Source organism: Pristis pectinata, chromosome 17 (genome assembly GCF_009764475.1).
Source record: "Pristis pectinata isolate sPriPec2 chromosome 17, sPriPec2.1.pri, whole genome shotgun sequence".
NCBI classification, from domain to species: Eukaryota; Metazoa; Chordata; class Chondrichthyes; order Rhinopristiformes; family Pristidae; genus Pristis; species Pristis pectinata.
The window spans coordinates 28,548,157-28,572,857 of record NC_067421.1 but is presented as its reverse complement, the minus strand read 5'-3'; positions in this window follow the sequence as shown (position 1 = coordinate 28,572,857).

Genomic DNA, 24,701 nt, shown 5'->3' with positions numbered 1-24,701 from the left:
CTGTATTGCATCTCTGGCTCTGATCTGATTGTTTTTATATATTCCTCCTTCAGTATCTTTCTCCATGTACCTCATCCTTCACTGTTGTTTTCTCTGTCTCCTTTTTTCTTTGTGTTTCTCTATCTCTGAGCCAGCTTTGTTTTATCTCAATCTGCCTCTGATCCTTTAAGTGAAACTCTAAACCCATTTAGAAGGACAGATTTGTCATTTTCCTGCAAATACCTGTCAAGAGAAAATGTTGTGGACCATTTGTAAAGCTGCTACAGTGACCAGAGCATCTCTTATGATGAGAGACTTGAAAGCTGGGGCTGTACTCATTGGCAAAAACAAGATTAAAGGAGACCTTACAGTGCTGTTCAAATTTATGACAAGACTTAAGAGGATAAATGGTGAAAAATTATTTCTGGTGATTGGTGAATTGGCAACAAGAAGACATGACCTCAGGATTAGTAGGAAAAGTATAAAGGGCAAATGTTTTCATACAAAGATTTTTGAATGCATTGCCATGTGGCTATTGAAGCTGAGTTAATCTTGACATTTATGTGTGAATTATTTAACATTGGAGGATGAATGTTAAAGGGTACAGAGAAAGTGTAGCAGGATTTGATTAAACAGTTTTATGTGGATTCATAGAACATAGAAGAGTACAGCACAGGAACAGGCCCTTCGGCCCACAATGTCGACGCTGAACACGATGCCAAATTAAACTAATTCTCTTCTGCTTGTACATGATCTATATCCCTCCATTCCCCGCATATTCATGTGTCTATCTAACAGCCTCTTAAATGCCAGTATCATATCTGCTTCCACCACTCCCCCTGGCAGCCTGTTCCAGGCACCTTCCTCTCTCTGTGTAAAAAAATTTCCCCACACATCTCCTTTAACTTTTCCACCTCTGACCTTAAATGCATGTCCTCTAGTACTTGACGTTTCTACCCTGGGAAAAATATTCTGTCTACCCTATCTATGCCTCTCGTAATTTTGTAAACTTCTATCAGGTCTTCCCTCAGCCTCCATCGCTCCAGAGAAAACAACCCAGTTTGTCCGACCTCTCATCGCTCCTACCCTCTAATCCAAGCACCATCCTGGTAAACCTCTTCTGCACGCTTTCTGAAGCCACCACATCCTTCCTGTAATGGGGCAACCAGAATTGCACACAACACTCCAAGTGTGGCCTAACCAAAGTTTTATATAGCTGCAATATGACTTCCTCACTCTTATACTCAATGCACCAACCAATGAAGGCAAGCATGCCATATGCCTTCTTTATCTACTCACTTGGCACTTTGAGTGAGCTATGGACTTGGACCCCAAGATCCCTCTGTACATAAATGTTTTTAAGGGTCCTGCCATTAACTGTATGCATTCCTCTTACATTAGAGCTCCCAGCTGTATCATCTCACACTTGCTCGGATTAAATTCCATCTGCCACTTCTCCGCCTGTATCTGTAACTGATCTATATTCTGCTCTATCCTTTGGTAGCCCTCTCCACCGATCCTTATGTTGTCTGCAAACTTACTAACCCACCCTTCTACATTTTCATTCAAGCCATTTATATACATCACTAGCAACAAAGGCCCCAGTACCAATCCCAGCGAAACACCGCTGGTCACGGTCTTCAATAAACCCCTTCTACCACTACACGTTGTCTTCTATGGGCAAGTCAATTCTGAATCCAAACTACCAAGTCACCATGGATCCCATGCATTTAACCTTGTCAAATGCCTTACTAAAATCCATGTAGAAACATCCACTGCCCTACTCTCATCAATCACCTTCATGATCTCCTCAAAAAATTCAATCAAGTTTGTAAGACATGGCCTGCCCTGCACAAAGCCATGTTGACTGTCCCTAATCAGGCTATGTTTTTCCAAATGCGCGTAAATCCTCTCCAATAGCTTCCCGATCACTAACCCTAACTGGCCTATAATTTCCTGATTCATAATGATTAGTTTTAACCTGACCTAACCTAACTTTTCCAATAGAATGCAGGATATACAACAGTAGGTGGCACGGTAGCATAGCGGTTAGTATAACGCTATTACAGCAACACGTTCTCCTTGTGTCTGCATGGGTTTCCTCCAGGTGCTCTGGTTTTCACCCACATTCCAAAGACATACAGGTTAGGAGCAGTGGGCATGCTATCTTGGCACTGGAAGCGTGGCGACACTTGTGGGCTGCCCCAGAACATTTTACACAAAGATGCATTTCTTTGTGTGTTTTGATGTACATGTGACTAATAAAGATATCTTATCTTATGGGTAATATGAACCATTTGCTGCTGGTTAGATTTGGTTAAAATCAGACTCAATAGGGTATATGAACTCCTCCTGTACTGATTTTTTTAAACTTGGTGTCCTAATATGCAAAATGCAGAATTAAATGTTAGCTTGGCTGTTTTCAGTCTAGATGTGTGTAAAATGTTTAAGAACATTATGCTTAGGTAGGATCACAGCTCATCTAAAATGTATGGAAACCAGAACTGCAAAAAATTTGCATGTAATAGGTTGAGTTTCACGAGTTTATTTAGTTTCTTTGAAGAACTTCCTAAATTTGAAGACACACATACTGTTGAATGCCTTTGAATGCAATATATTGATTTTCTAGCAGATACTGCAGAAGTTTAATATCAAGGCATTTAAAGGAGATTAAGACATTCATGTTATTGACCAAATAGATGGTTGCTTTTCAATTTATTTAACTGAAGAAAACAGATATTGAATGCTCATGGTTTAGGAGTCCTTGGAACTGCTTAATGCCTTTCTGTCTTTGATAACTTTTCATCTATTCTTAGAACTCAATCGGCTTTTGGCTTGTTGGGCCTTAGGCATAAGAATATGAGGCACAAGTGGGCCATTTGGACCCTCAGCCCCATTAATTCCATATCACCTTATTCCTTCAATATCTACAAATGTACTGATCTCTGAAATAAGTATACTCAGCACCTGAACTCTGCAGCCTTCTTGGGTAGGAATTCCAAAGACTCACCACAATCAGGGTAACAAAATTTATTCTCTTTGTTCTGAATGGCAATCCCTTATTTTGAGATCGTGACCACTAGTTCTCCACACCCCAGGCCAAGGGAAACAAGAACACCTCTTCAACCCTGTCAAAAATGCTGGACACCTCAGAAAGATTACCTCTCATAAACTCAAAAGTACAGGATGCATCTGCTTAATCTCTCCCCTCAGAAAACATCCACATTCCAAGAATCAGTCTGGGGAACCTTTGTTGCACTCTCCCTATTGCAAGTATATCGTGCCTTAGGTAAGGAGACCAGAACAGCACACACTAAGATGCAGGCTCACAAGGGCTTCATTGCATTAGAGCAAAATGTCGCTACTCTTGTACCCAAACCTACTTGCAAAGATGGCTAACATGTTCTTCACCTTCCTACCTGCTTGCGTACTTCCAATGATTTTCAAAGACACCCAGGTCATTCTGAACAACTAGCTTTCAACCAGATACCAGGATACATTTCTGTCTGGAAATTGGACGCATCTGCATACATTTTTCATGTGTGACTTGTACATTATGGTAGGTCATATTACTGATCACTTCTTGGTCAACTAATGACTTTTGGGGAATTAGTCCTGGCACTTGCAGCTGTTATTCCCCTTTCTTGCAGCCAGGACTTACCAGGCATCAGCCACACTGTTAATGGTGGTATAAGGTCATGAAATGCATGCTCCCTCCACTGCTGGCAAAAATTGAGGCTATGAGGTGAAACCTACAACCCTTGTTATTAATACAGAACTAAACAGGATGCATTGCTTTGTTTGGGAAAGAATTAAGGGTCAACATCCTAAACTCAGGATCTGCAGGCCTCATTTTTCAAAGACCAGCAATATATTAGATGATACCCTGGAGCTCCCTTCACATGACCGACATGCAGCAATCACTGGCCCATTGATCAGCCTGCTGCTCGCAGTAGCTTGGGTCCACTCAGAACACAAGGGTCCATCAAGTCAGTCTATCAAATATGGGGTGCCCCAAGCACACAAGAGAGAGCTGTGAACCTTCACTCCACACCATCTTCTCTCACCTCCACGCTAGCCTTTAACTTTCTTCTACTCTGGTTGCCATGGAGAGAGTTCTTTAATGTCTGACTTGCTTCCCAGGTGTCAGCACAGTGGCATCCCAGCAGATGAGAACACTCCAGGCAGTTGCCATCAGCAAATGTGCCAGCATAGTTTTTGCACGATTCAGGGTGAAGACCTCCCTAATAATTTTTAACCAGCTTTTTCACTAACTGTGCAAGTTTTGTCAGATTGGGCGCTGTTGCTCAGTGAACACTGTTTAGTGCAGTGAACGAGAATGAAAGAACAATGGTAACAGCAAGAAGGAGGTGATTTGGCCCATTAACTTCATGCCCGTTCCCTACAACAGCTCTGCAGTTAGACCCACTGCCCAACCCTTTCCCTGTAACCCTGCATTTTTTTTCATTTAAGTATGATCAAATCCCCTTGAATAATATGATCTACACCTTGTCAGGAATGAATTCCAGTTGCTTACCACTGGATGGACAAGCAATGTAAACTTTCATTCTTTTTCCATATACTTTGATCTTGATCTTTCCACCAAAGGTCACAGTGTCTTGCTGAATATTCTTTCTAAACCCCTCGGTCATTTGAACTCTTCTCGCACACTTCCTCTCAGCTTTTTCCATGCAAAGGAGGACAATCACAGCTTTTTCAGCCTTTCTAACACATAGATAACTCATTCCTGGAATCACTACAGTAAATCTTTTCTCCACCCTCTCCCTTTTCTGAAGTGCAGTGTCAGGACTTAGATGTGATACCCCAGTTGCGAGTTCTAGGCTCTCGTCTCTTCTACACTGATTACTATAGATTACTTTGATTAATATAGATCTCTATAGATTACTTTGATCAGATTGAAATCCAGCAAAATAATTTTAACGTCATTTCTTCCTGGGCTCCCACCTTTCTCTCTCAGTGATGCTAACAATCCAACCTCTATCATTATAACCTTCAGGCTTGACTTTTCTAATGCATCCCTTGCTGAGCCATGTGTCTCTTCCTCTCACAAACTAGAAGCTTTTTGAAACTGAATCTATGCTGTGTTCTCTCTAACCTAAACTCATTACTGGCAAGCTTCTCTGGCACCCCATTGTTCCAAAAAATTAATTTAACTACTGCCTTCACTGTTTCAACTTCTTCCATAAGTAGGAGAAAGAGCCTGCTCTGCTATTCAGTAACTTCATAGCTGATCTGATCTTGGCCTCAATTCTGTCCCTTTATCCATTCCTCAAAATTCTTGATTTCCTCTTAAATATGTTCAATGTTTCGGCTTCTATAACTCGCTAGGATAGTGAATTCCAAAAATTCATAACATTGAAGAAGAAAAAATTCTCTTTTTCCCTCAGATATGGGAAAGTCCTAATTCTGGAAGAAAAATACACCTTAGTTTAGAATACACCATGAGGGGGAACATTTTCTCAGCATCCCCTATCAAATTCTTACCTTTTTCAATAAGTTGACCTTTCAATCTTCTAAACCCCATAGAATAAAGGCCATTCTGCTCAACCATTCTTCATCAGACAATCCTTTCAGCTGAGGAATCAACAGTGATTTTTCTCTGAACTGCTTCCAATACAAGTATATCCTTCCTTACATAGGAATATCAAAAGTCTGGGTATGATCAGTTGTAAGAAGACTTCCTTACTTTTGAACTCCACCATCCCAGCAATAAAGATCAACATTCCCTATTTGCTTTCCTAATTACCTGAGCAATTTGCATACCAACTTTTCCTGCTAATGTCCAGTCACAGTCTTCCCACATTGGCACTCTGGCATTGGCAACCTCTCATTCCCCAGTCCCTCTCCACCAGTGACAGGTATTTATTCTGCACCCTTGACAATGCCACTGGACCTCTCCCTCTAAGTCCCTTTGTATGGTTCTTCCTTTCCTGCTTTTAATCACATCCCGGTCACTTCCTTCATAAACCACAATTTTAGTCCCCTCCGTCCACAGCTGTTGACCATTTCCCAAGTCCAGAGCTATATTTGTGAGATCTAGCACTCAAGGACTAAAATGAAGACGAGGATGTGAGGATTAAGAATGCTGATTTATGAAGAAAGGCTTAACTCATTTTCACCTGAGAAGGGACAATAGTGGAAGACAGGATCTAGGTCACTAAAGTGCTGAGTTGCAGAAAATAATCCTGATACAAAGTAGTGTGTGTACATTAAACAGCAGCAGTAGGAAAGAAATTGATTTGAAAAACACAAACCAGTGTCTCTTCACAATAGACTCCATAAATTCTCTGGTGGTGGTATTGGTAGTGGAATCGAAATGGGAAGCTGGCAACCTGGATCTGCTTTTCACTCAGAGTAAGTGTGCATGCATAGAAATTGTCCTGCTCCAACAATCAATCCATGTCTGCAGAAATGGAGATGGATAGACACACAGTATTAAAAAAAATAACAGGACAAAATGGAGGCTTTGGAAAGGGTACAAAGGGTGCCTGGATTTGAGGGTATGAGCTATAACAAGAGGTTGGACAAACTTTGTTTGTTTTCTCTGGAACGTCGGTGGCTGAGGGGAGACCAGATAGAAATTCATAACATTATGAGAAACACAAATAGGGTAGACAATCAGAATCTTTTTCCCAGGGCAGAAATGTCAAGTACTAGAGAACATGCGTTTGAGATGAAAGAGGGAAAGTTTAAAGGAGATGTGTGGGACAGGTTTTTTACACAGAGAATGGTGAGTGCCTGGAATGGGCTGCCAGGGGAGGTGGTGGAAGCAGATATGATAGTGGTGTTTAAGAGGCTGTTAGATAAACATGTGAATATGCAGGGAATGGAGGGATATGGCTCACATACAGCCAGAAGAGATTTAATTTAATTTGGCATCAGATTCGGCACAGACATCGTGAGCTGAAGGGCCTGTTCTTGTTATGTTCTAAAATACATCAGGAAAAGAAAGGAGTGACTTGGGAAATCCAAACATGCATTGAAATGATTAGCTTGCCATTTCCCAGAGTTAACTACACAATCTTCCCAAAGATATCTTCCGGGTTTGATTGAATTTAATGTACAGTACATCTTAGAAGCAGTTTACACCTCAAAACAAGTGTGTACACCATTTCACCTACTTAAGGGAAGCAAACTATACCTTATCACCTTAAGTAAACTTATTATCTTCAAAGAAAAATCATAATTTATCTCTATAAAACTTACTAGTATTTTGCAGTTTTTTTGGGAACACTGCAATAACCTCCATATCCAATTAGATGGTTCTAATCTTATCAAACTTCCTCTATATTTCTCTTGAATAAAATTTATTTCAAAATTTCCAATTATTAGAAAAAATGATTTACAAATCCAACAGATCGACTCAGACATTTAGCAATTATCACTCAAGGTATAAACATCCTTTCAAGAGAAAAGATTTGTTTTGTGCTATGTTATTTTGTAATCTTGACTGCATTGTGTTCATGAAACCCAAGTAAGTGGGCTGTGTCCATTTCTATGGTTTAAGCCTCTAATCTTCTAAATGTTTTTCTTCAAAAAACGCAAGGGTAGTGTAGATTCTGATCATTAAAGTCTCATGGGCACTACCTGGTAAATGGCATCCGATGTGTCTGCTCTTGTATCTGTGCTCAGGTATCACTTGAACTGTAATTAATTGCAAATTCTTTTTCATTACAGTGTTACAACAAAGAGTCCTGATACATGCATGTGTACTGGTGGGAATTCTTTGCTTTCAAATGAACTCTGTCACCCAGTAAAATGATGAGGCTGTTGCCCATTGACTGCATACGATCTGTCAGTTCCACTTCAGTGACGGATTCCTGGTAGTTGATTCCTGTAGGTGCCTTTGGAGGTGTATTGAAAGGATAAGTAGGCATGGTAGATTTATTCTGCAGTAATTTTCACTTGCACTGAAAGATCCATCCCAGAAGCGGATATTTACCGGAGATTATTGCATGGTGCAGTCTGCAATTTGCCTTGGAAAGTGGAGGCAACAAGAAGAGGAATGAAAGCAAAGAGTGGGAATAAATGGAACCTTCTCCGCTTGGCAGGATGTGACTAATGGGTATTGGTGATGGGACCCCAGCTGTTCATGGTCTTTATCAATGAGTTGGCTGAGGGAAAGAAATGTCATATCCAAATCTGCTGACAATACAAAACTAGGTGGGTTGTGAGTATGGAGAAGAATGTAAAGAGGCTTCAGGACATGTTGGCAAATGGAGTGAGGGGATGAGAATGTAGCAGATGGAATATAGAAAAATGTGGGATCATCTGCTTTAGAACACATAAAGGAAAGGAGAGTAACACACAAAATGCTGGAAGAACTCAGCGGATCATTGTGTTTGTTAAGTGGTGAGAGATTAGGGAGTGTTGACTTTCAAATGAACCTGGGTGTGTTTGTGCACAAGTCATTGAAGACCAATGTGCAGATGAGAAGTTAAATGGTATATTGGTCTTTATTATGATCACTGGACTTACTGCAGTTATATCAGGCCTTGGTGAGCCCACACTTGGAGTACTGTGTACAGTTTTGAACTCCTTACCTAAGAAAACAGGTACTTGCCATAGAGGGAGTAGAGCAAAGATTCACTTGATAGGTTCCAGGAATGGCAGGTTTGCTGCATGAGAGGACACTGAGTAGACTAGATGTGTACTCTCTGGTGCTTTGAAGAAGAGATCTCTGAAACTTACAAAATTCATTAAGGGCTTGACAAACGAAGTGCGGGGAGGATGTTTCCCTGACTTTGAGAAATAAGGTGGTAGGCCACTTAAGACCAAGAAGAGGTATCTTTTTCACTTAAAGAGTGGTCAACCTTTGGAATTCTTTACCTCCGACGGATGTGGAAGCTCAACAATTGTGTTCATTCAAAACAGAGACTGATATATTTCTGAACATTAAGGGAAGCAGGGGATATGGGGTTAAAGCTAGAAAATGGTGCTGAGGTAGAAAATCAGCCATGACATTAATGAATGGAGGAGGGGCTCAAAAAGCTGGACTGCCTACTCCTGTTCTTAATATTCCTGTTTGTTTCCCTCATCTTAATTAGAGGGGGTGCGGTGGGGGAAAAGTAACTGTACAAAGAATTTCTACAGATGTACAGTGAAAAGCATTCTGACTGGTTGCATCACCGCCTGGTATGGAGGTTCCAATGCCCAGGATCGAAAGAGGCTGCAGAGGGCTGTAGACTTAGCCAGCTCCATCACAGGCACAACCCTCCCTGCCATCGAGGTCATCTTCAAGAGGTGGTGCCTCAGGAAGGCAGCATCCATCATTAAGGACCTTCACCACCCGGGACATGCCCTCTTCTTGTTACTACCATCAGGGAGAAGGTACAGGAGCCTGAAGACCTACACTCAATGCTTCAGGAACAGCTTCTTCCCCTCCGCTATCAGATTTCTGAACAGTCCATGAACACTACCTTGTTATTCCTCTTTTGCATTATTTATTTGTTTTTGCGACTTATAGCAATTTTTATGTCTTTGTGTCTTTGCACTGTATTTCTGCCACAAAACAACAAATTTCACGACATATGTCAGTGATAATAAATCTGATTCTGATTAGCTAACACAGTGGTGTTTGGCTCTGACTGTCACTGTAAAATATTAAAATATTCTTATGTTAACGAGATGATTATTATACCCCTCTAAGATGCCTTGATTTGGGATCTTCAGACTATGCCAAATTACCCTATTTCAGCAGGGAAGCCTCTGCAGTGTCTACGAAAAGACCTCAGCATCCCTAAGTGAGTTGCTCCATTTGTAGTTCACTGGCGCAAATGCTGTGAGAATTGATCTCGGAGACCTTGGAAAGTAGCAGTGCAGCTTGTTTTACATATTCCTTCCCCCAATTTTATTTTCCATCAAAGACTGGCACTTAAGTAGAATTATTCTTGTTCTTGAAGCATCCCAAACTGCTTCAGAACCAATAAAGTACAGTCAGTGCAATTCTGGGAGTAGTGTGGGAAATGTGGTGTCCGACTATTTGCACTGGTAACTGGTTTAGCACCACTCTGCAGGGTGCTGATTCATCACAGCACCTTTGGTTCTCCAGTCTGAACACTCACAGGCATGTATATCTTGTACTTTAAGAAATACAGCTGCTCAGGGTATGTGCTATGCCAGGTACTTGGCACGAGACACTGCCCTCTGTTGTTACTCCTGCAGCGATGAATACCCCTTCCCCAGAACTAAGTGTGAAGAGACTGCCAGTGAACAGGCTCGTCAAGCAATGCAGCCACTCAGTGCTCAGTGAGATGTGGGGTTCAGGGCTGTTGAGGACTGATAACTCCTCCTCCACGTGTTGACAGACTGTCAGGATCCTGCAGCCTCTCTCGTTATCTCCTGTTGGATGTAAAGGAAGCTGGTGTCTCCCCCTCCCGCCAGCCCAGAGACCACCACTGAGCTTGCAAGCTGCAGAGAAACCTCTGGGCTGTGGAGAGTTGAGCAGCCAAACAAAGAGAGGGGAAGACAGCAGCTCCCATCACAACCAACAGGAGGTGACGTGGGAGATCTTAGGATCCGGGCACTCTGTCAGCACATGGGACAGCTGCTGCCAGTCCCCAGCAATGACTCACACTCACTGTGCTGGCCGGGATGCGACCCTGAGCCCTGCATCTCAGCAGTGAGTGGCCACATGGTTTACCCTCATCCATCTAACACCAACCCTCACAGATGGCCTCTCCACCCGAACCTTGGGGCAACTCATTGCCATGAGATTGCCAAAGGGAAGCAAGGATTTATGGCTCTGTCAGTTATGCATCTCTCGATATATAATGCTGTTATGTCCCCCTTTTTCCCTGACTGCCCTGCTGCTCTTGTTCCTGACGACACATCCTGGACACCAAGTGAGTATTAGCGTACAGCAACCTTACTTAGTGACGAAGGCACAAGAGGTTGCAGACACTGGAATCTGGAGTAACAAATGATCTGCTGGAGGAATGCAGCAGGTCGAGCAGCATCTGTGGGGGGAAAGGAATTGTCAACATTTCAGGGTTTCGATCTTTACCCCCCATAGATGTTGCTCGACCCACTGAGTTCTTCCAGCAGGTTGTTTGTTACTTAGTGATGATGTTGGTTGGGGAATAAGGACACAGCTCAGTGGAAGTAAAGTTGGATAGAGATTTAAATTGGGTTGATGACTTGCTCACATCCATCTTACACTTTAATATTGAAGTCTGTCCAATATATAAAGTTGTTAAATCTCAGTGTTTGCCATGTTTGTGCTTTAGCATGCCCTCTGGTTAGTGACATTGTGGTTGCTGTCAAATGGCTTAATATGAATCACTCCGCAATTACTCTTTGAATCTTGAAAACTTTGAACTGGTTCCCCCTGAGTTTAGCCTTCAATAGGATGTCCTGATTAATAATCCACTGTTTCAATTTAGGTTGACTGTGCAGCCTAATTGGCTGATGTTCCTATAATGGTCTTAGAGCCAGGTGACTCAGGTACAAGTGTATGCATAGTCAAAGACGTCAAACCTATTAATTCTGAACATTCTATTCGGCACTCTGACTGACCAAAGTAATTCAGAGCTTGTTCAGTGAAAATTAGGTCTCAGCTCCTCAGCATTGGGTTATTTTGCAATTAAACAGACACAGGACTCATAATGAGTCTCATTTCAATTAAGGTACTGAATTACAAAGTCACATTGCTGTCTGCCCTTTATGACTTTTCCTGGTGATTCAGATTTGAAGGAGATTGATTTTTTTTGTTGCTGAGAGCAGACGTCTTCTTTCAGAGGCAGCACTAAACCCAGACAATGCTGCAGCTACTCTTTCTTCACTCTCATACAGTTTTCCACAAGTTAATTAATCAGGATCATTGATCTGTTGTCACAGTGTTCATTGTGTGCATCTCATAGGATCAAGTTCTTTGGAGCCTGTGCTACCCACCACTTCCTTCCTGCACTTCTCATTCTTTAGCTTGTGCATTGCCCAAAAGGACTGGATTTAATATGCTTCGTTACCTCTTCGTAGCCCAGTTAGATAAATACGTATTTTGTTGCACTGGGGATGCCACCCAAATTTATTTTGAATTGAAATGAGTGATACAGTGGCACAGCTAGTAGAGCTGCTGTCTCATAGATCCACTGACCAAAGTTCGATATTGACCTCGAGTGATGTCTGTGTGGAGTTTGCACATCCTGCCTGTAACTGCGTGGGTTTCCCCCATATGGTCAGTTTTCCCTAAGATGTACAGGTTGATGGGTAATTGGCCATTTTAAATTCCCCCTGGTGTGTAGGTCCTAGTGATAGAATCTGGGAAGAGTTGAGAGGGAGGTAGGGGCAATAAAATGGGACGAGTGTAAATGGGTGCTTAATGGTCAGCATGGACTTGATGGGCTGAAGGGCTTGCTTCCATGCTGTATGACTCTATGACAACATCAATGAGGAAATAAACCCTTTAAGGCTTTAGTTGACACTTGAACTGCATGATGCACAAAGCCACTGATTTTATTTTTTCTCTGAAGTACCTTCATAAAGGGGACATTATAGCTTTCCATATCGAGAGATGTATTACTGACAGTGCCGCTGCACTGGGGATCTGCTGTGAATCCTTGCCTTCCATTAGCAATCCCAGGGCAACAAGTCACCTCATGAACCAGTGTGAAGAGACCACCTGTGAGGACTGATGTGAGATGGACCAGGGTAAGTAAGGTTGCCTCTCAGTTCTGATCTGCAGGGCTCAGGTTTGCACACTGGCCAGCACAATGAGCGTGGACATTGCTGGGGACTGGCATCAGCTGGTGTAACCTGAGGGCAGAGTTTGGGAGTTGGGTTATCATCCTATTGCTACCAGTGCCCTCTGGTGGATGAATGGCACAAAATGAAAACAGCTTCTTATATAGGGTTGTACTTACGAAATGGATGATTTGTGACTATTGAGCTTACTCAACAGTTAAATATATCAAATACATTATAATAGAGGGGTCACAGTTCCACTTGACTTGCTCTCTTATTGGCCTATGCTCAAAACAGACTATCCCACAAACCCAACTTGTTTGGCCTTGGATTTTATTGTGTACCTGCAATGCACTTCCCTGTAGCTGTGACACTTTACTCTATATTCTGCTATTGTTTTTACCCTGTACTACCTCAATGCACTGTGTAATGAATCAATCTGTACGATCGGTATGCAAGACAAGTTTTTCCACTGTACCTCAGTACGTGACAATAATTAACCAATACCTATACCAACTCTCCGCCATATCTTGCTTGTGTAAAATCAAAATTATCAGCTTTTAAAATGGATAACATTGGGCCTATTTTATAGAGGTGAAGCCAGCTTAAAGAGCCACAAGATAGGTGACATGTCAGCCTTCCTCTTGGTTAGAGTTCAGAGATATAAGTTGGGGGCCTAATGCCTATTTGAGGTCTACTGGCAAAATTCAATTGGCAGTAATGACAGCAGCTGTTAGGATTGTTATAGTCAATTTCCTCAGGCATTCAGAACTCAAGCCAGGGGTACTCAAAGGAGCTGTAAGTTTTTCCTTTTCTTTTACTTGCTGAAATACAGAGCTGAAAGGATCAGGAGATGGTCCCTTTGCACCAAATGAAATATGGACAAGGCCACAGTCCCTAGGTTCAATGTGAAATGTCTACTGAGAGATGGTCCTTCAACTCCACGTGAAAAGTGGACCAAGAGATAGCTCATTAGATCGCTCTGGTGGGGAGGAGAACAGCGGGCAAGCGTGATTCATTGATAATTACTGCATTGTTTCAAGATGTCAGGATGACCTTATAATCAGAAAGGTACAGGGCGTTGGATTAGTGCTGCTTCAGGCAGGACTACCTGTGCTTTTGGATCTTTACTGGGGCTTGAAGGCTGACATTTGAGTGCCTGGTTGTCCAACAGATATGGAACCCTGAAAATTGATCTCTATCTTATTTTCCACAAAGATGCAAAGGTGCCACCTATCTCTTGAACCCATAAATATGGTCTACTTCAGTGGCATTTTCCTTAACACTTAACCTTGGTGTAGTAATGGCTCACCTCCTTCTTAATTCCTTCTTTATGTTGGGCAGAGCTGCAAGTACGAACACCAAATCTCTAGAAATAAAATGACCACAAGCATAATAAGAACTAAAGAAACTTCTGCAAGGAGGCTCCCTGCATGCCTTTGAATAGATTCAGCTGTCAATATACTGAAATTTTTACAGAATTAAATGCATTATTGTGAAGTTGGAAATCCCACACAGAATCACTTCCAAAAGAAGATGATCGACACAATGTAAGCTGAGGATGGGGCAAACACTGCCAGTCCTAGTGACACTAGATAAGGAAGAAGCGAGGTTTAAGATCAATAACATACACCACTAACTGTGAGGAACCAAACTTGAAATGCAACATTCAGAAGCTTCTTGTTTGATTCACTCCTTCCTGGAAAAGGTTAACCATTAACCTGTGTGTCGGTTCGCTGATGACTATCTGTGTGCTCATATGCCAGTGTTGGTTTAGAAATTCTCAAATATCAGCCAAGCCAGTAATGACTTAAAGGTGACCCAACACTGTGATTCAGCAATGATCAGCTGTAGTCAGTACCATGTTGAGTTAAAGATTAAACAGCACAGTGAATATTAATTTATTACACACAGTCATCAATGCTCGTGATTATGTTGTACTGTTCATTTACCTTTAAGTAATTACCTGGTTAGTGATCACAGGTTAATGACAGTGGTCTGCACAGAGAGAGGCTACGTATTACACAATACAATGAATGTTTATAATTAATTGCAATGACTGGTTAATCCTTTCAATTCAATTAACACGTTAATAATTATATGGTCAGGCGATGAATTAATTATCATTTACTGCATTGACTTTTTAATGATATACTCAGTATATTGATAGATTAATATTAACTAACATTGAATGCAGAACTGTGATTGACTTATCATAACTTAGGCTTTGACTAGCTAGTGATAGCCCAATATGATCGCTGATTAATGATGTTCCAGCAATGAAATAGGTTAATGAATGTGCAATGTAAAAGAAAGATAATATAATAATATGATTGCCTGCTGTAACTAAATATTTTGAAATTTGTTCCTTGTTCTTTCCTGATTCAGCAGCAAGAGGTATTCACAAACAAAGGAGGCACCATACACATGTTAAAGGTTATAAAAACAACCTTATTAGAATTATATAAAGAATAAAATACAGAAAGAAAGAAGAATACTTAATAAAAGTCAGAAGGGGAAAAAAAGAATACTTATCAACTAATCTGATACAATGCCGGAGGGAACCCCAGGTGTCCGGCAGCCTCTTCTGCAGCCCTCTCTCTTTTAGGCTAGGGTCACAACCAGTCAGCACCGGTCACAGCCCTAGCCCAAGGCAAGATTCCCCCTGCAAAAAGGAGTAGCCCCTTTTTATACCCTTCAAAATTTCTACCCTAGTATTTTTCCATTCAGTCACGATACCAGTCTATGCCTTCTTATCCCTCATGGCCTTCAGCCTAGGCACATAACTTAAAATCAAAGACAGCACGTAGAGACAGCATGTTTTGCAGAAGAACATGTTTTCACCATTATCTAATCTCAAGGCTGTATACTCTTGTATGTTCTCAAAACCACATTCCAAGCAAATGCCATTTTGTCTTACAACCACCATTTTCTGTTGCACACTCTTGCACATACCAAGGAGGAATCAAATATGACTTCTGGAAAATGTAATTCTCCCCTTACACCTGCAACAAGGATAATTAGTGATTACCCAGGACAATGCCAGTTAGTTGGTAATCTCTGCAGTTATTAGTTTCTGATTATCTAGTACAACATTTGGTCAACACCGACCAAAGCAGAGAGTGATTGATAATTACTTAATCCACATGATTAATCACTGATTAACAATGTAGCAATTATGCAGTGATGCAACAGATTAATAAATAATCACCATAGTAATATGTGAATGATTGCCAAATGCAAAAAAAATAGGTCCAGCAACAGTGGGTACTAAATAAACACCAGAAGTGGGCGCTGATCAACAGCATCCTCGAAAGAGCTGCTTTCCTGGGGGTGCTTCTGTTGGTGATGCTGTCTGTGCTGATAATTAACTTTAATTAGCATGTACATTATGCCAGGAGGGACTGGGAAGATTTGCAGACTCTGGGAAGAAAGATGTTTGAAGTGAAGGTCAGTGTTAAGTAACCTTTTATACAGAAAATCATTTTTGGATCAAGAACCCACATTCCCGTGTGGGTTAAATGGCAGGATGTGTTTATCTACTGAGGTAATCTCCAGACAAGTGCATTTTTTGGGGCTAAGCTGCAATGGTGGGTAGAGGGGCTAATTACGCTAAAACAGGGAAAGGGGAAAGAGGTGGCAACTAGAGCATAGAGTGGAGGGGGAGGAGCAGAAGTAGAGGGATGGGCAGGCACGGTAGTGTAGCGGTTAGCGTAACGCTTTACAGCGCCAGCGACCCGGGTTCAAATCCAGCCACTGTCTGTAAGGAGTTTGTACGTTCTCCCCGTGTCTGCGTGGGTTTCCTCCGGGTGCTCTGGTTTCCTCCCACATTCCAAAGGCATACAGGTTAGGAAGTTGTGGGCATGCTATGTTGGCACCAGAAGCGTGGCAACACTTGCGGGCTGCCCCCAGAACACCACACAAAAAGATATACTTCACTGTGTGGTTCGATGTACATGTGACTAATAAAGAAATCTTATCTTAAAGACATGGTAAGGCCGAGGGTGAAAACTAAAAGGGGTAAATAGAGTGATTGGAAAAGGATGAAGGAGAATAGAGGAAGAGGTGGTGGGGAGGGGGCAAATAGCTGGCTGGCAAAAGTGCCTGTGCCCAATAATCTCTCTGGTGGTGCAAGGGAGGGACTGGGAAACATTCACAGGAATGAGAAGAGTAAAGACCAGGACAAAAATCAATGGGGTTAGAGGGAGATTGGTGGGGATAATGTGAAGATTCTCTATGCAGAGAGGGTCAGGACCAGTTTATAACAGTTGCCAAGGGGTCCAAGAATCATTGCCAGTTCAGTGAAATGGGGTAGCCAAAGGGGATTGCTCAAACAGGAAGTAATATGGAAGGTGGGACTAAGCTGGTTCATTAACACTATTGTAAGAAAGGTATATTGACAAATTTAATCATTTTTATCACAAGAAAGCATAGAGGAGGACCACTAGGGGAATGACTTCTCTCATGTTCTGAATGCAGGACTGTGAAACACTAACACTGCCTGGAGTATCCAGCTGAATAGAAAGTTGACTGCAGACCAGATCTTGAGTCTGTTCATGGAACTTTGAGCAGATCGGCTGGTGAGCTTGACCACATTGGACTAATTTTAAATGTACTTCAATGTCTGTGTAATGGATGGGTGATGCTGAGATTGTAAAAGATGTGTACAAATAGATTATGGCTCTTTCCTTTCTCTTGTCATTAAAATAAGGGTTTACCAAGGCAAAAATACCCCTACACTGCCATCCAGATTCTTTTGCAATGGGACTGCATCCTGGCTCCCAAACCCGCAAAAAAACTGGTGGTGGTGCTGTTTTATTGTAATTGCTTTGTGTGGCATGTTTAAACATCGCAAAGCTCTATCCACAGATGTAATTGTTATTACAAGTACAGAGGCATTGCAATTGGACAGATGCCACAAAAATGCTTGTGGTGTTCCATTCATTGGTAATGTTTTGACGTTCTCCCTCCACCCCATCCCCCAACTTACTGTAATACTTATTACTGACTTCATTTGACAACCACTAGTATTATGCAGCAGATCCAATAGGATATGTTAGAAGATGATTCAGATCTACTGGATAAAATTACAAAGCCAACCTATCTCCCATTGATTGAACATGGGAGATAGTTCAGTTGGGAGTTTTGGCCCCTGATTTAATTTCAAGAGGGGGCAGAGCTCTGATGGAGATTGTGAACAACAGCTTGAAACATTAATGACTGATTCTATGTGACCTGCTGACTATTTCCAGTAACCCCTGCATTGTAACTTGCTTTTGTAGCATTATAATTGAGCCTTGTTCTAGATTTCACTTCCAGAAGAGCACTTTTTTTAAATATTTACCTTTTTGTTGAATCCAGCTCTTGGCTCAAGTTAGCTCTGCCCTCAACATAATCCAACTCCTTAGCCCCCGGTAACATTGTGGCAATCACCACTGTGTTCTCCCTAAAAGCTGGTGCACAGAACTGAGTGTAATACTCCAGATGTGGATTGACAAAACACACTCTGCAATAGAAGTACAACTCTTTGAATTCTAGACCCTTTGAGATAAAGGCCAATTGTCCAACTGACTTTCTGGTTTAAGATTAAGAATTGTGGACTGGGTTTCATTAATCTCAGTATCTGGATACCCAAACAGTTTTTCTCCTCTGTAGTTTTATTTTTAGTTTTCAGCATTAAGAAGATATTTTGGTTTGTCTTAGACCAACAGTGAGTGACCTCAAAACATTCAGCAATGACCTCCATCTGTCAGTTTTACCCTTGCACGTAATTTGTCTCTTTGTAACTTCCTGCTACTATTTGCATAATTAACCATGCCTCTTAACTTGGTGCTTTTGCAAATCGGAGTATGCAATTCTCCATACCTTCATCCAAATTACAGTTATATGTGGTGAAGTTCCAATATATTTCCCTGAGGATTGTGCTCTCCTTATTTTAGTTTGCTGTCTCTTACATCTCAACCAATTATTAACACAGGTCTGATTGTAAAAGACTACCAAGTTAATTCCATGCTCTTACAATTTTGCCAATAATTACTTATACAGAATATTAAATATCTTCTGTAAAAATGAACCAAAGTTATATATCATGTCAATGCCTTCTTCAAAAATTTTCAGCTAGATTACTCATGGATGTCCATCCCTTCACAGTTGACCTTGACTTTCTTTGACGAATTCCTACTTGCCCAAGTGTTCAATGACTGAATGATTTTTCTGAGTCAGGTACGTGGCCTTGGGTGACTGCTTCTTTCTGGGACCAATTTAGTGACAAGGAAAGAATGAGCCTTATTCCAACCAGTTTGGTACTGCTTTTACATAGTCAGACAAAGCCAAAAAAACATGGAATCTCATTACTTACATTAGTTAAGATTATCTTTAGTAGTCACATGCGCTTCAAAACACACAGTGAAATGCATCTTTTTGCATGGAGTATTCTAGGGGCCCTTCCAGAGCCAACATAGCATGCCCACGGCTCCTAACGCACATGTCTTTTGGAATGTGGGAGGAAACCGAAGCACCTGGAGGAAACCCACGCAGACACAGGGAGAACGTACAATCTCCTAACAGACAGCAGCCAGAATTGAACCTGGGTCGCTGGTGGTTTAATAGTGTTACGCTAACCACTACACTGCCATGCCTATATTATTCAAAAGAAGCTTGGGCTGCAAAAATCGCTCCTTTTGGGTGTTGCTTCAGACACCAGTATTTCCCTCTCTGTGACAACGTGTGTTCAGGAGTCATTCCAGATACAGATGCGTTCCTCTCTCCGTACCTACCTGACCTCCTTCCTTTCCCATAGCAACACCCTCCCACCCAGTTTACAGGAGTCATTCTGGATACAAATACGACTTCTCTTTGTCAGGATAATCATAGAAAACTGCGGATGCTGGAAATCTGAAATAAAAACAGAATATGACAGAAACACTCAGGCAACATCTGTGGAAAGGCAGAATGAGTTAACATTTGGGATTGGGATTGGTTTAAAAAACTCAGGATGATCCACATTGAGTGCATAAACATTAACCATAACAACTTTTTTGTTATGATGTAAGCCAGTAATTATTAAAAATCTACCATTCGGGTCTGAAATTGTCTCATGATGAACAAATGAAATTGAGGAGTCTATAATGTGAGTTAGAATGAAACTGTTGACCTCTCCAAAATCTAAAAAAGCGCTGATTATCCTCTTTCCCGATACGAGTCTCCTGCACAAAAATAATCTGAGCATTCAGTCTATGAAAAACTTTAAGGATCTTCTTATGCTTAATTGGATTATTCAAGCCGTTTGTGTTCCATGTAACAAAATTAATCATCTTATCCATTTTAATAGACTAAACAGAAACGTATGGTATGTAAAGGGTTAACCTTGTTGCTAAGGAGATTCATTAACAGGAAGAGGTAAAAAGTTCAGAGGAGCCGGATATAACAACAATTTTAATTGGTATTGGTTTATTATTGTCACTTGTACCAAGGTACAGTGAAAAACTTGTCTTGCAAACCGATCATACAGGTCAATTCATTACACAGTGTAGTTACATTGAGTTAGTACAGAGTACATTGATGGATCAGAGACCTGCCATCAGAACTGACAAAGATAAGCTCTGGCAAAGGGTCTCAGACCTGGAAATGTTCACTAATGTTGTGTGAAAGGTTCTTCTGGAATCTTAAAGATGGAGGACTCTGGACACAGGCTTTGGATTTTAAAAGTAGTTTAATCACAAAGGCAAATACGGGGACAGAATGAATGGGAAAAGATGCACACTCACACACACACGCAGGAGACCACGAACATGAGGGGGGATTGCAACGAGGATGAGATACACACACACAAACACACAATGAACAAGGTACAGCTTATCAAGGGATAAACACTTCAATGCCTGAATACCTTGACAAGCATTGGATCTAACACTCCCTGGAATCTGACTAAGATGCTCCCAAACCACATGGTGGTGCACACTCTTACCAGTGGTCTCTGCAGCGTTGTTTCACTATTCCTGGGGCAGTCGAGAGAGAGAGGAGCCAGGGGATTGCAACACTCTTTATAGTGCTGGGAGGCTGGATGGAGCCTAGCCAGGTGATTTAGACAGGCCAATAGTTTGGAGGTCAAGGACAAAGGTGCCTGCCAAGGCCAATGGTCAGGCAGGTTCATGAACAAAGGTGCTTCTCTAAGGCCAATCCCTATGCCCACACCTGATGGGTGGGGTGGAGCTACAACTTGATTGACAGTGGTGTCACTTCCGATCCGAGGAGCAATGCTGTCCTCCGACCAGAGGGGTCAGTGTTGTTACTGTCACGTGACAGCCATGTGCTCTCCGACTACAACTGTTTCTCTTTACACAGATGTTGTCTGAGCTACTGAATATTTCCAAGGTTTTCTGTTTTTACTTCTTCGTCATGTTTGTTCAGGATCATCCGGGTACAAGTACATTCCTCTCCACATCAGCGCTGGTATTTTAGGATTTACTGGTGTTAGCAAGAATCTCTTCTGTTTCTCTTCTGTTTCATTTAATTCTTTTTAATGAAATCACTGTTTGATTTCAGATTACTGAGGACTGTATGATTGGCTTGTTCACAGCTTATTTCTGCTAATTACAGGTACTAAGTCAGAGCACCGTTTCCAGGTAAAATCTTGTCATTTGTCAGAACAGCAAAGGTATGTCCAGAAGGGAATGTGTTACAAACTCACTGACCAATGGAATCTCCCCTGGGCTACAAGTGCTGTGAATTTGTTGCAATAATGTCAGATGAACACTCTTGTATCCTAAGATTGTAGATGTTGGAAATCTGAAGTGAAAACAGAAAATGTTGGATTTACTCAGCAGATCAGGCACTATCTGTGGGGAGAAAATAGAGCTAATGTTTCAAGTCTGAGACTTTGCGTCAGAACTGGGAAAGCTGAGTTCCAATGAAGCGTCATGGACCTGAAACGTTAACTGTTTCTCTTTCCACAGATGCTACCTTATCTACAGAGAGCTTTCAGCATTTTCTCTCTTTTTTCTCTTATCTCCCAGTCTGGCCCATAAGAGCTCCAAGTTTTATGAATTATCACAGTTTTGTGCTGTAAATACATTGCTGCTAAAGGCTGAGTCTACCTCTTCCCCTCGCAATATACCAGACGAGTTACCCAAGCTTTGAGTTTTCTACAAGTTGAATCTTTCCACATCTTACCCCATGCTCTGAGGTAATGTTTTGAGATTGGAATGTGTGCAACAATAGTCACAGTAGCGGAGAGTCTGAGACGACCTTGCCATATAAACGTATGGCAAAGTATCCTTCTGTGAGGATTTGTACTGATGTTGAAAATAGTTCTGGGGTGGCACAATAGTGCAGTTCAAAGAGCTGCTGCTTTACAGTTTTAAAAACCCAGGTTTGATCCTGGCTTCTGATGATGTCTGTGTGGAGTTTGCACATTCTCCAAGTGACTGTGTAACTTTCCCCTAGGTGGTCTGTTTCCTCCCACATTCTAAAGACATGCAGGTTTGTAGGTAAACTGCTCCTAGTCTGTAAGAGAATGGTAGAGTCTGGGAAGGGATACTGTAGGACTGAGTGCTTGATGGTCAGGCTAGACTCAGTGGACTTGTTTCCATGCTGTATGACTCTAAGGTAGCCTAGAAAGATGGGAGTTTGCAATACCAGTGTAGAAAATACATCCTTGTCACTTTAATATAGCTAAATTAATGGATGAATGGCTCACAAGAAGTGAAGTGTTCGTACCTTTTAATGGCTTATTTGCCAGGAATGACCATAATGTTATGTTATTGAGAGATGATGTTGAGGCTTGTGCTCAAATACAGTCCCTGTGGTTCATCTGGGTAGCAATGCCATCCCTCCAGGGTTCATTGGTGTCTTCAGGAGTAGCAGATTTACGTCCAAGACACTGCTGCAAGCAACCAAGGAGAAAATTTATCAGGACATTTAAATGAAACTTCTTATTTCTTATATAAAAAAAATGTAGGAAATGGAGAATAAAGGCTATTTGAATGATTGCCAGGAATCATATAATTGGGTAGTCTCTGCACATTAGATGCTTTTTTGACACACTGAAGGGCAGCGTAGGATTGGGTAGCAAGAATCTATCCTTTCAAAATCAGCATGGGAAACTCTTGTATTTTTGAGAAGAGGCTTGTTGAGTGTCCAATGGTAAGAATATGAAGGCTGAGACAACTGAAGGCAGAAGGTCACGTAAGGAAAGCTTTAAAGTCTCAGTCACAAACTTGGCTGCTTCATTCAGTCCTTCATGGATTCACTTGTTCCTTCATACCATTACTTCTCTACCATCTTACATACTTGACTGTCAGACAGTTGAGGTTCTGGGGATTCAACAGAAAGTAGAGCTGAGGTAAACAATCAGAGTAACCAAAATACCACTAAATGGCAGACCAGGCTCCTATTCTTTGTGAAGTTTTTTTTTCCTCTCACCAGGTCTTTTTCCACCTTTCTCTTCCCTTTTTCTTGAGCATGTCCCTCTCCTCAGGCTTTTATATAATTGATTCAGCAATAAATAGGACATTAACCCAGCACAGATTGTGTGATTTGGTCAGAAGTTCAAATCTAAGCATGTTGAAATTGAAATCCAGTCCGCATTAACCCTAGTCTGATTTGTATCCTAGCACCAGCAAGCAGATTAATGCCAGTCATTTTTCAAGAAGCTTGGGTTTAGTCATTTACATTGCGTGCCTGGAGTGAGTTGATTAATTTAACCATAATTGATGTGTGTCTTGAGATGCTGAGTTAAGACTCTCAAAAGTCAACTCAATCTGCGTGCCTCACCTGGCTTAGGACGGAAAGCCTTCTGCACAGTCACATACTGCTACCAATGGTATAATGGATCATGTGTATCTTTTGTACCAACAATTTAATATTTATGGAATTTTGTTATCTTTTCCTTACCCACCCACCTAAACGTGTCTAACTGATGTGTGGTTTCTTTGAATTTTCGACTTCCATGTCAGTTCTTAGCATTTCAGCAGGAAATACATTCCTGGAGTGGAATGTTCCCAAATTCTTACGGTGACGAGCGAGGGAGAGGATAGAAGCGGTCAAGAGCTTTTGGCGCTGTTACCAGAGACAAGGATGACTCTGGATGTGAATATTAAGGAATCACTTGTAGGTCATTGATAAGAATTGTTCAGACCAACTTAAGGGTAGAGAAGAAAGCTAGTGGAACATATTAACTACCATTTTTACCATGCACAGACAAACTCTGCACGGACAAAACCAGAAATCAGGATTGAACCTGAGTTTCAGGAGTTGTGAGACAGTTGAGCTAATTACAATGCCACTGTGACCTCCTATGCCCCTAAGTTCTGGTGAATGCCTAAGTCATGTTTTTTTTAGATGTTATATAGAATAGGACAACATTATTGACTTGGAACATTAATGCTATTTGTCTCTCCACAGCTGCTTCCTGACCAGTTGAATATTTAAGATTAAAGTATTTATTTACTAGTCACATGTACATCACAACACACAGTGAGATGTGTATTTTTGCGTTAGTAAGAATGTGCTGGGGGCAGCCCGCAAGTGTCGCCACTCTTCCAGCACCAACATAGCATGCCCACAGCTGTTAACCCATGTGTCTTTGGAATGTGGGAGGAAACCGGAGCACCCGGAGGAAACCCATGCAGACACGGGGATTTTAATTCAGATTTCCAGCATCTGCAGAAGGTGAAAGGTCTTCTACCTGAAAGGTTCACTTTGTTTCTCTTCCCACAGATGCTGCCTGACCTGCTGAGTGTTTCCAGCATTTTCTCTTTTTATTTCAGATTTCCAGCATCTGCAGTTTTATTTTGATTGTCATCTACAATATTTTACTTTATGCCTATTTCCAATGGCTGGGAGGATGACAGCATTGGTCACCAGGAAAATGAGGAGAGGAGTTAAGGAACATTTACTCACAGAGTGGTTGGTGAAGCATGGGATGTTTTCTCAGTTATCTGCATCACAAGCAGTTGCACTGAAAGCAGCTGACAGGTAGGAAAATCCAGGGAACCTGACAATTGTTGCCATGGATAAAA